The sequence below is a fragment of the Solanum lycopersicum genome, chromosome 9 (genome assembly GCF_036512215.1).
Source record: "Solanum lycopersicum chromosome 9, SLM_r2.1".
Taxonomy (NCBI): Eukaryota; Viridiplantae; Streptophyta; class Magnoliopsida; order Solanales; family Solanaceae; genus Solanum; species Solanum lycopersicum.
The window spans coordinates 35329670-35343649 of record NC_090808.1 but is presented as its reverse complement, the minus strand read 5'-3'; positions in this window follow the sequence as shown (position 1 = coordinate 35343649).

Genomic DNA, 13980 nt, shown 5'->3' with positions numbered 1-13980 from the left:
CTTATTTCTTTAGTTGTAACTGAATCTTATATTTTCCAGTAATCGACAATTTAACTTGTGTATTATCTGTTCTTATAATGAATTTGTTGTAAACAATATATGGTTCAAATGCTAATAAACATTCATATAATGCATATAATTCTTTTCTATTTATTTCCCATTTATTTTGTGCTTCTCCATATGATCCAGAGTAATACTTGTAATGGTGTTCTATTTTTTCTTTATCATATTTATATTTTAAAACTCCTCCATAACTATGATTGCTTGAATTTGTTTCAATAATATAAGTAAATGGTTTATTTTCATTGGGAAAACATAGTTTTGGTAATTTCTTGCCTAAATTCTTGATACGTCTTATATGTTCTTTATCTTTAACATCAAAATAAGATTCAACATCTTTTCTAAGTTTTTTATGTAATGGTTTTAGATATTCGGCTAATTTTTGTATATTTTCTCTTACCCGATTAACTATTCCTAAAAATGATTGTAATTTATTTTTTATATATATTTTCGTCACTATTAACAATTTTTTGTACTATATGTGTTTGCATTTTTATTCCATTTTCATCTATTTGTATTCCTAGAAATTCTATCTGAGGTTTCATAATTTCTGTTGTCTTTTTACTTAGGCTTATGCCAGAGTGTTTAATTATATGTATAAATTTTTCTAATAACCTAATATGTTCGTCTTGTGTTTTTGAATATATAATATATCATCTATATATACAATGCTATTTCCTAATTGATTAAAATAGTTATCCATAAAATGTTGATATCTACTTGGTGCTTTTTTATATCCAAATGGTAGAACATTCCATTCATAAAATCCTTGTGGTACAGTAAATGTTGTTAATTGTTTAGATTCTTCTTCTAGCTTTAAATGATTAAATCCTGATTTACAATGAAATTTACTAAAGTAGTTATATCCTTGTATTTGTCTTATCTTTAGTATCTTATTTGGTATTGGGTAATTATATGTTTTAGTTTTGGCATTTAAGTTTCAATAATCTATGACCATTCTACTTTTACCTCGTTTATGTTCACTATGTTTATTAAATATAAATGCTGGACTTGTATGTTTACTATTACTTTCTTGTATATAATTATTTTTCAATAGTTCAACTATATGCATTTTAAATTCTTCTATATCATCAAAATTATATTTTAATGGCTTTTGTGCTATTATACTATTTTCATCTGTTAATTCAATTTTTACTTTCATCTTATGTTTTTCCCATCCTTGTAATGAATTTTCACTATATAATAATTCTAGTTGTTCATTAATTATTTTAACTTTATGTCACGACCCAAAACGTGTCGTGAGTTACACCCACACTTATCCTACTATGTGAGCGAACCAACCAATCTGAACCCTAAAATTTCAAACATAATAAATAGAAACAACGCGAAAGACTTAAACTCATTAATGAAAATCAATTAAATAACTTCTAAAAACTCAATACTTATTATTCCCAAAATCTGGAAGTCATCACCACAAGAACATCTATCCTCAAGATACTAAATCTAAGAATATCTAGGAAGCTAAAATAATAAACAGCTAGTCCATGCCGGAACTTCAAGACATCAAGACATGAAGAAGAAGATTCAATCCAAGCTAGAAGCATTAGCTCACCCTGAGATCCGACGTGATGAAGACTTGCTAGAGTTGCGGTTGAGTTGAAGATGATGGCACGTTTACTGCACTTCACAAATAACAAAGAAAAACAATTACAAGTAGGGGTCAGTACAAAACACGAGTACTGAGTAGGTATCATCGGCCAACTCAAAATAGAAGGCAATATATTTCAGATAATAACACAAAATCAACTAATATTCTTAACAGGTGATAGCAACAAGTATAAAAATCATTTAAAACATCACCAAACACATCTATGAGGACTCAAGCCTCCCCATCATACTCTTTTTGGGACACAGGTTCTTTAGACTGAGTATATTAACATATTTCAAGATTCATTCTCTTTACTATCCTAGTGTCGGAACGTGAAACCCGATCCATTACTATCCTGGTGTCGGAACGTGACACTCCAATCCATATACTATCCTGGTGTTGGAACGTGACACCCGATCCTTTACTATCCTGGTGTCGGAACGTGACACTCCGATCCATATACTATCCTGGTGTCGGAACGTGAGACTCCGATCCATATACTATCCTGGTGCCGGAACGTGACACCCGATCCATATACTATCCTGGTGCCAGAACGTGACACCTGATCCATATACTATTCTCAATCTTTTAGTTCATCAAGCCTTCCTTTATACCAAGGCATCATTATTAACAAAAATATTTTAGGGTTTAAGATTCAACAGCTTCATCATGCTTATTCTATCACAATTATATAATCACATCATGCAAACACACAATTAAGCAATATAGGAGACTTTACATTACTACCCAATACATATCATTCGCTATTAAGAGTTTACTATGAAATAGCATAAAAACATAAACTACCTCCACCGAAGATTCGTGATGAAGCAAGCAAATTCCCCAAAGAGTTGTTTCCCTCTTCGTTCCTCTCTCTCTCGATCGTTTCTCCCTCTCTTGTTCTTTCTATTTTTCTTATTCAAACCCTTTTTCTTTTACCCTAATTAGCATATAATTAAGTATAAAAGATGGTGAATTAACCCATTAATTAATTCAAGGTTATCTCTTTTAACCCTCAAGAAATTGGATTATTAATATTCAACCACTAACTTTATAATTATAAGCAGGAATAGTCCAAAACGCCCCTTAAAATATTTACAGAAATCCGACGCAGCCTGGGATTACGCAACCTGTGACGGTCCGTCACGGCTGTGACGGTCCGTCCTGCAGGTCCGTAGCAAAGTTCAGAGAGTTAATTTTTACTAAAGGATCTGTGACGGCCCGTAATGCCTGTGACGGTCCGTCCTGCCACTTCGTCACGAAGTTCAGAGAGTCGATTTCAGTACCCAAATTTCAGAATTCTAAGTGTTTTGGAATGAGACCCCCTCGACGGTCCGTCGTGACCATGATGGTCCGTCGTGGGATCCGTCGACCAAGACAGTTTTTCGAGAAATGGAATCTGCTGCTCAAAACGACTAAACAGGTCGTTACACTTTAGCTATTGTAAATATGATAATTTCTAATTGTGTTATTTGATTTTTACATATATTTTCCATTTCTTGATTTATTTTTCAACTTCCTTTTATCCATTCTATAGGTTTACGTTGTTTAATATTTACCCTTTTTGCTCTTACTTTATTTCCACATGGTGTAGTAAACCACCAATGTGTTTTTTTTATAATATGTGAATAAAATCTTTCTAGAAATGGCATTCCTTGTAACATATCTTTTGTTGTAAATTCAAAATTATACATTTCTTCTATTGTTAGTATTTTATCCCATATTTGTACTTTTATATTCTTTGCTTTATATGTAATCATACATCCTTCATTATTAAATCATGTTACTACCATAGGTGTTTTTAATTTTTTCCATTTATCTTCTGGCAAGTAATTATATTTACATATATTTTCTTCTGCTCCTGTATTTATCATAGCTGTGTAATATCTGTTATGGTATCCTTCTACTATAATTTTTGCAAGTATATATATTTTCATTATTCAATTTGTTCTTTTGATAATTATTTTCTTATTTTGACAAGTTATTGTTAATTGTTCGTTTTCTATATTATATGGTTTAACTTTCTCTAACCATTTTATTCCTAAAGTGATATTCTGGTTTCCTTGATAAATTTTAAATGGTATTATTAATGGTATTCCTCCTATAATTATTTCTGTTTCTGTTATCTCTTCATTTGTAGTTATTATTTCACTAGGTAATCCTGGGTATATGTGTCCTGTTTTTATAATTTCTGTTTCTAATATTAATTCTCTTGTTATATAATTTTCTTCTTGTACTGTATTTATCAAAATTTGATATCTTCTTTGATCTATTATTCCTGTTATAAAATAATGGTATGGTGTTATTTCTTCTTTATCTAATAAATTTTGTGAGATTTCATAGTTCCTTTTAGATGTGCTCATTCTTCATGAGGTAGCTCTCGTTTATGTATTTGGTACAATTGAAGTACTCAATCTTTCTTTTACAATTTCTAAATCTTCTTGTATATCAATTTCTTTGTAACTATAGTCATTGTTGTCTATTACAATAATTATTTTTTCAAAAGGATTTTCTATATTTATTTTATCTATTTTATTTCTTACTTTTACTTTGTGTTTTGTTGTTAGTATATATAAATTTTTACATCTTGCTGTAAATATTTTACTGTCTGGTGCTAGTTCTATTCCAGACACTTTCCAATATAAAACTAATGATTTATCTATATTTTTATTTGTTAATGCTACTGAGTAGTTGGCACTTATTATGAATTTAAATTTTTGGTATATTAAGTTTCCTTTTACTGCACTAATTACGTTTTTTTCTATAGGGTGTATAATTATATTATCTGCTAAATATATTTCAATGGGTGTATCTATTCCTTCTCTAAAACAAGCTTTTATTAATATTTTTGTTCCACCTAAATGTACGTATTGTATGGATGTTTTAGCTTTTATATCTTTTATTTCTTTATTTATTATTCTGTTATTTAGTATAGGTATTTGTGCTTTTGCTTTTGTATATTTATAATCTATGATGTGTTTATTCTGACTAACTACATAATATTCATCTTTTTATATCTAGAACTAATTTCTTATTATAGGTATTTCAAGTATTTTTTCTACACTTAAGTCTAATTCTTTTCCTTTTATTTGTTCAAAAATTGTATTATCAAATATAATTTTTTGTTCTGATAATTCTTCATTTTGATAGTTTTCTTTGGATATTATTTTTATGTCATCCTTAGACAATAGATTTCCTCTTCATTATCTAGATGAGCGGAATTAAGAAAGAGAGAGTTGTAGAGGAAAACAGATGATTTTATTACGAGGAAAAGCCCTATATTTATACAAGAAAAACTTAACAGCTTGGCCAAATGGCCGACACTCCTTTACATACTACTTTACACCTGGCCTTTTTTGTATTCGGCCGACACAAGAAAATAAAATACTTTTACACATAATTGGCCTTTACTTTTTATATGGCCGACATACTATTCATACTTTATATAATGGCCTTTGTTTTTTTACATGTGGCCAAAGTATAGCTGAGGGGCCTATGATGGCGAAATTATTATCTTTACACGTATCTTCATTCGAGCAGCACTTCTGGAACGTAGTTATCTTCTCCGTCACATTTTGTGCATAGATGGTCTGGATATTTTTGTCTTATTATTTTGCAATATCTGGTCATCAGACTTAGAGAAATGAAATTCTTCCTGATAGCTCTTGTAATAGGTGTTTGTTCTGGATTCAGTAAGCTCAATATCCATTGACGTATTTCCTCCATTTCTGTTGCTCTTATCTCTTTACAATTGGAGTATATAATGGTTTGATCTCTGTTGTAATAGCTCCAAATTGCATTTTTATTGAGGTAGTTATTTGATAACTCATTTAACATGGTAGCTATCCCAATAATTATTTTGTTTGCATAAAAATCTAGGATGTCTACCTTCTGTATCTCTTCTTGTATATCTGTTTTTTCTGGGATTATCATCTCTTCAGTTAATCCGATTTTTATAACTTATATTGCAGGTTTTATTTCATCATATAATATCTCTACTGTAGCTGAGTAGAACTTTATGTAAAATAAAGTTCCTTTAGTTATTCGTTCATAGTTCAAAAATGTTTTGTGTAGCTCGGGTATTTTAGCTACTTATTCTCGTGTAACAGTATATACTGTACTTATAAGTCCGTAATTGTAGCAGGTTGCTACTAGGTTCGAATTTGTACCTGGTTGTGCTATTAATATATTGTACTCTTGTAGGTGTTGGGTTATATAGTTTTCGTTTCGATTTTGTGTATTTTTTGCTCTAGGTTTTAAGTTTAAAAAGTTTTGTATCCTATGTATAAAATCTTTATACAATCTGGTAATGTGGTTATATTTTTGTTTTTGTGAGTCTAGGTTGGCTTTGTATGTATTTATATGTGGTGGTACAAATATCTTTTTGGGTATTTGATGGAGGGTATGGTTTGGAAAATAGTTTGTTCATGTTTGTATTTATATATTTTGCCTTACCTTCTTCCTTTTTTTTAGTTGGTCCTGCTGTAGATGAGCTACCTGCAGTTGCATATATAACTTTGTTATGTGTGTTTAGGTGTTTCCCAACGTCACCTTCTAGTTCCACATGTTTTAAGTCATGTTGCTGACTTAGCTCCGCATTTTTTAAGTCATGCTGCTGACTATTAACTGTTTCTTTTAATACTTGTACTTCTTTTTCTATCTTCTCCATTTTTTGACAAAGAATTTTCATCGTAGCCAGTTTTTTCTCAATTGTATCTTTTTCTGGAGAGATAGTCTGCAATAACATTTTTGTCAGTCTTGATTATTTCAGTTGTAAATGTAAAATTTAATATATTTAATACCAATCTTCTTATTTCTTTAGTTGTACTGAATCTTGTAATTTTCCAGTAATCCACCATTTAACTTGTGTATTATCTGTTCTTACAATGAATTTGTTGTAAATAATATATGGTTCAAATGCTAGTAAACATTTATATAATGCATATAATTCTTTTCTATTTATTTCCCATTTATTTTGGGCTTCTCCATAAGATCCTGAGTAATATCTGCAATGGTGTTCTATTTTTTCTTTATCATATTTATTTTCTAAAACTCCTCCATAACTATGATTGCTTGAATCTGTTTCAATAATATAAGTAAATGGTTTATTTTCATTGGGAAAATATAGTTTTGGTAATTTCTTGCATAAATTCTTGATACGTCTTATATATTCTTTATCTTTATCATCAAAATAATATTCAGCATCTTTACTAGGTTTTTTATGTAATGGTTTTAGATATTCTGCTAATTTTGGTATATATTCTCTTACATGATTTACTATTCCTAAAAATGATTGTAATTTCTTTTTTGTATCTATATTTTCATCACTATTAACTATTTTTTGTACTATATATGTTTGCATTTTTATTCCTTTTTTATCTATTTGTATTCCTAGAAATTCAATCTGAGGTTTCATAATTTCTGCTTTCTGTTTACATAGGCTTATGCCAGAGTGTTTAATTATATGTATAAATTTTTCTAATAACCTAATATGTTCATCTTGCGTTTTTGAATATAATAATATATCATATATATATACAATGCAATTTTCTAATTGATTAAAATATTTATCCATAAAATGTTGATATCTACCTGGTACATTTTTATATCCAAATGGTAGAATATTCCATTCATAAAATCCTTGTGGTACAGTAAATGTTGTTATTTGTTTAGATTCTTCTTCTAGCTTTAAATGATAAAATCCTGATTTATAATCAAATTTACTCAAATAGTTATATCCTTGTATTTGTCTTATCTTTAGTATCTTATTTGGTATTGGGTAATTATATTTTTTAGTTTTGGCATTTAAGTTGCGATAATCTATGACCATTTTACTTTTACCTCGTTTTTGTTCACTATGTTTATTAACTATAAATGTTGGACTTGTATGTTTACTATTACTTTCTTGTATATAATTATTTTTCAATAGTTCATCTATGTGCATTTTTAATTAATATAAATTATCAAAATTATATTTTAATGGATTTTGTGTTATTATACTATTTTCATCTATTAATTCAATTTTTACTTTCATCTTATGCTTTTCCCATCCTTATAATGGATTTTTACTATATAATAATTCTAGTTGTTCATTAATTATTTTAACTTTATCTATTGTAAATATGATAATTTCTAATTGTATTATTTGATTTTTACTTATATTTTCCATTTCTTGATTTATTTTTTCACTTCCTTTTATCCATTCTATTGGTTTACATTGTTTATTATTTACCCTTTTTGCTCTTACTTTATTTTCACGTGGAGTAGTAAACAACCAATGTGTTTTTGTTATAATATGTGGGTAAAATCTTTCTAAAAATGGCATTCCTAATAACATATCTTTTGTTGTAAATTCAAAATTATACATTTCTTTTATTGTTATTATTTTATCCCATATTTGTATTTTTATTATTCATTGCTTTATATGTAATCATACTTCCTTCATTATTAAATCCTGTTACTACGATAGGTGTTTTTAGTTTTTACCATTTATCTTCTTGCAAGCAATTATATTTACATATATTTGCTTCTGCTCCTGTATCTATCATAGGTGTGTAATATCTGTTATGGTATCCTTCTACTATAATTTTTGCAAGTATATATATTTTCATTATTCATTTTGTTCTTTTAATAATTATTTTCTTATTTTGACATGTTATTGTTAATTGTTCGTTTTCTATATTACATGGTTTAACTTTTTCTAACCATTTTATTCCTAAAGTTATATTCTGGTTTCCTTGATAAATTTTAAATGGTATTATTAATGGTATTCCTCCTATAATTATTTCTTTTTATGTTATCTCTTCATTTGTAGTTACTACCTCACTAGGTATTTTAGGGCATAAGTGTCCTGTTTTTATAATTTCTATTTCTAATATTAATTCTCTTGTTATATAATTTTCTTCTTATCCTGTATTTTTCAAAATTTTATATCTTCTTTGATCTATTATTCCTGTTATAAAATAATGGTATGGTGTTGTTTCTTCTTTATCTGATAAAATTTGTGAGATTTCATAGTTCCTTTTAGATGTGCTCATTCTTGATGAGGTAGCTCTCGTTAATGTATTTGGTACACTTGAAGTACTCAATCTTTCTTTTACAATTTCTAAGTCTTCTTCTATATCAATTTCTTTGTAACTATAGTCATTGTTGTCTATTACAGTAATTATTTTTTTAAAAGGATTTTCTAATCTTTATTTTATCTATTTTATTTGTTGCTGTTACTTTGTTTTTTTTTTGGTTAGTATATATAAATTTTTACATCTTGCTGTAAATATTTTACTGCTTGGTGCTAGTTCTATTCCAGACATTTTCAAATATAAAAACTAATGATTTATCTATATTTCTATCTGTTAATACTACTGAGTAGTTAACACTTTTTATGAATTTAAATTTTTGGTATATTAAGTTTCCTTTTACGGCATTAATTATGTTTGTTTCTATAGGGTGTATAATTCTATCATCTGCTAAATATATTTCAATGGGTGTATCTATTCCTTCTCTAAAACAAGTTTTTTTTAAATATTTCTGTTCCTCCTAAATGTACGTATTTTATGGATGTTTTAGCTTTTATATCTTATGTTTCTTTATTTATTATTCTCTTATTTAGTATAGGTATTTGTACTTTTCCTTTTGTATGTTTACAATCTATGATGTGTTCTTTCTGACTAACTACATAATATTCATCTCTTTATCTCTTGAACCAATTTCTTATTATAGGTATTTCAAGTATTTTTTCTACATTTAAGTCTAATTCTTTTCCTTTTATTTGTTCAAAAATTGTATTATCAAATATAATTTTTTGTTCTGATAATTCTTCATTTTGATAGTTTTCTTTGGATATTATTTTTATGTCATCCTCAAACATTAGACTTCCTCTTAATTATCTAGATCAATATTTTCTTCTTCATTTTCAGTTTCTATATTTGATACTTCATATATACTATCATTTTCACTTAATTTATAGTCTATATATTCTATTTGCATGTATTTATCATCATCTATAATTACTTCTGCAATTTGTTTTCTTTTTGGATCCTTGGGTAACTTACAATCTCCAGCTAAATGTCCTGTCTTTCCGCAGTTGTAACAAGTACATTCTGATAGTTTTTTCTTTGGATTATACGGTCTTTTTATTTTATAATTTTTTACATATTATCTTTGTCTTGGTTTTTTGTATTTATATCTAGTTTTGGTTTTTGTATAGTTTTTGTGTCGTTTAGTTCTTTGTTTTTTATAATATCTATTTGTGCAATCAAACTGTGGTCCTGTTTTATCTTTACAACATGCTAGATTATTAATTAGTACCTTTTCCATTTTTATTTTTTCTTTTTGGTTTTAGCATTATTGTATAAACCATTGTTGTAGAAATTTTATTCTAGTTCCTAAAGTATCTGTTAATCCTTCATTGTTCCAGTCTTTAATTATTTTTGTGCTAAGTGGTTCTGGTAATTTAGTAAAATATTGTTGTCTTATTTCTTTTGCTTCATTTGTATCATATCTTGCTTTGTAATAATATTCTTTAAATGCACATGTGTATTTTTCTATATAACACATCTTACATATAGCCAATTTTGTCATAAGTTGTCTATTTATTATTTTTTCTCTATTTTGTTCTTTTATTTCTGTAGTCATACCACCAAATTCAATCCTTATTGCTAATTCATATTTATCTAGTATATCTATATTTGTTGTTGATGGTGACCCATCTATTTTCTTATCACTTCTAAGTGTTTCTAGACTTTCTGGGGGTAAATTTCCTATCCATAATTTTGTTGTTCCAACAAATGTTCTGTCTATATATCCTGATGTTTCTTTTGTTGTTATTTTGTTATCAATTAGTTGTTTAGATATATTTCTTACCCATAGTATGATTGCTTTCTTTATATCTCCAACACAATCTAGATCTACAAAGCTATATTGTTCATTTATTGGTCTAGGTGTCCATTTTATATTTAATCTACTATTCCATATTGCATTTGTTCTATCTAATCGCTCATAATTATCTGTATAATAATATAGTGTTGTCCACCTGGGACTACTTCTAGGACTATTATCAGGGGTTTTAACTCTTGATGTACTAGGTTGATTTATATCTCCTGCATTTATTTCTAATTTTTTCAGAATATTTACTTGTTCTAAAATTTCTGTGTATGTTTTGCTTATATCACTTATTTCTGATTTTTTATCATTCGTTGTATCTAATTCATTTATTTCTTCTATTTCGTCTATTTCAAGGTTTTCATTTAATTTTTGTTTCATCTTATTTATTTCATTAGTCAATTCAAGTTCTTTATCTTTGTCTATTTGTTTTTCTTTTTATTTTGTTTCATATAATAATTTTAGGTTAGCTAATTCTTTTTCTAATTCACTTATTTTTGTATCTTTTATTTCTTCTAGTTGTTGTACTTCCTGCTTTGCTTGTGTTTTTATTTTTTCAATCTCTTTTGATTTATCTATTTCTTCATTTTCCTTTGTTATTCTCACCACAGTTGTTAAGCTATCTTCTAAATTTGTTGTTTCCTATATTTTTATATCGTCTTCCTATATTTGAAAATATTATTTTTATTACTAATCCATCTTTATTTTCTTAAGCTTTCTCGTCTACTGCAAATTCTTCTTTATTCATTATGGTTTGTGTTATAGCTTATATCATGTTGTAATTTGTATTCTAGACAATGTATTTGTATTTCTAACATAAATATAACTTTTCTTTGTGCTAATATTGATTTATTACATATTCCTGCTAACATATTTTCTTCTAGTCTTCCTTTTCTATGTTTTAAATCTTGTCTTTTTTCAATTATTTTCTCTATCAGTTGTTGCTTATATATTTTTTTGTTCATATTGTGTTTTCAAATAACAAACATATTTATATTCTGTTTTAGAAATTATATCTACCAAAAGGTTTTCTTTGCTAGTATTTGTTTTAGTAAGTTGTAATAATTCATATTCCATGTATAAGGTTTTTAACTTTTTCTGTGTCTTTCTTACTCTTCTTTCTATCTTAGTTTTTGTTATGGTAGTTAGTTTATTTGATATTGGATTATTCTTCATAGTTCTAAAAATAAAATGTTTTTTCATAATATTCTTTTTTAAGTAGATCAAATCGTTGTATTTCATTAGCGTTGTTTGTAATATATTCTAAATATTCATTGTCTCTAGTTCTCAAATATTTGTATAAATTCTTGATTAATTTTTTAAAGTAGTTCTATTTCTTCTTTAGTTTCTTTCCAAAATTGTAAGTATAAGTAATTTATCATTGATCTATAAATAATTCTATATCATCATATAAATCTATGTCAAAATCATCTGGCATAATTATTCTGCCCAACCTTGGATTGTTTCTTCTATTATCTCATACATCAATAATTTTTCATAAATTTCTTTTTTTGTATCGGTATTAAGGAATTTTTTTATATAAAGTATTAATATCTTATAATTAGCATCATCTTATAATAAATAGAATTTCATTTTATCATATTTTTGCTAAAATTTTATTCCTTCTAACCCCTTGATAGATTATACTTATTTATTATGTAATAATAATGGTTTAATAATCATCTCGTCTGGTCACTACTACAGCTTTCTTCTTTGATCGATTATCCTAACAGCGCCTCAACTTTGTTTACTCCACTAAGCGGCCTTAGCATGTCCACTTCGCGGACCTGGGCACTGGAGAGTAAAATTCTGGGAATGCGTCGCGGACTCAAGGTGGACTACACTTTCGCATAATTTATTTTCGAAAATCATTCGGGAGCACCTCCGCGTTGTAGCCTTCTTTCCCTACTAAAGTTCCAAAAATTTAAGTTAAGATTGAGTTGTCTAAAAGGGCCTATTGATTTGGGTGTAATCGAGTAATTTGGGAGTCAGTTAGAAACAGTTTTTAAGACTTATTTAACCCCTTTACCAAGCCAAAATGCGAATACCCAATAAGAAATAACAAATCAAAACATTTCTCCCCAAAAGTTCTCCCAAAACCACCATCGAAGAAGAAGAGAAATTGCATCAGCTTTTAGGACGAATTATCCACGAATCAAGCTTGTTTTAAGGCTCTAATATAAGGTATGTGAATCTTATTGATCCATGGATTCCCTCTAGTTGTCCTCAATTGTGAATCCAAAGAACCCCATTCTAGAGAGGATTGTGATTGCATTGTGGGTAATGCTTGACTGTGATCCCAATAGAATGGGTAGCATTCAATTATATTCATGTGATGATTATAAGATGTTTTCATGGTGAATTGTGGTAATTATGTTGAAGGTGATGATGGTGATCTTAGGCCATTAGATGTTAGATTAAGGTTCTAAGTTGACTTTCTTAATTCAATTGTATTCTATGCTATTTGATCATTATTGAATCACCTATAAATGAATTGAACTAGGTCTAATTACTTGAATATGATCTTGAATAGTGAAGTTGGAATTGAACATATGTGATCATGCATGACTAGAATTTTCTTCTAATAATCTAATTGGATAGATTAGTATGTAATTAAGAATGAACCATGAAGGACTAAATGTAGTAGTAGTTCATAGGGCTTATGTACATTCTTGTTGGAGCTTTAGGGTAAAGTCATAATGAGGATTATTGTGGTGATGCTTATTTTCTTTTCGACACCTAGACATGAATATGATTAGGAGAAGCATTTTCTCTCAGATAGATGAAGCTTAGGTTGACTTAAGAACCAAAAATGAATAAACACATGGTATACTAAGATTAGCTTGAAAATGAGTTGTGTCGTCACTTCTTGTATAGTAGGCTTGGTGAGATAACCCCAAGGACATGTTATCTTGAGATGTTGAGTCTCATGGAAGCTTGGGTTAGATTTATACTCATGTTTAGCTTGGTCATGTGCTGCAAGGATGCTTGATCATGGTATCTTGGGAATGGTGGTTCTCATGTTACCTCGGGATGGAGGAAGCAAGCTCTCTCATGATTATCTTGGTCTAGTGTTGTAAGGATACTTTATCATTTTAGTTCGACTATGTTAGGCCAAAAACATTTCATGTTATCTTTAAATGAAAGACCTATACTCTCTTAATAGTAGCTTGATTTGCATATAATGTGTATTTCATGGAATATCTTGACATAGGTTTCTCGGGGTAGATTATGATTGAGGAATAAGGCTCCACTATGATTAGCTTGCATCTACATGATTGGTTATATGGTGGTTAGGATAGTTTTATCCTTATTTTAGTTAGCTTGGTTAGTATGTTGATATGATTTCCATGGTAGTAGGTCTATTATTATAGTAAGTTGAGTTTAATAGAACAGAATGCAAGATAACATAGCTTGGAGTAGGTTAGTCT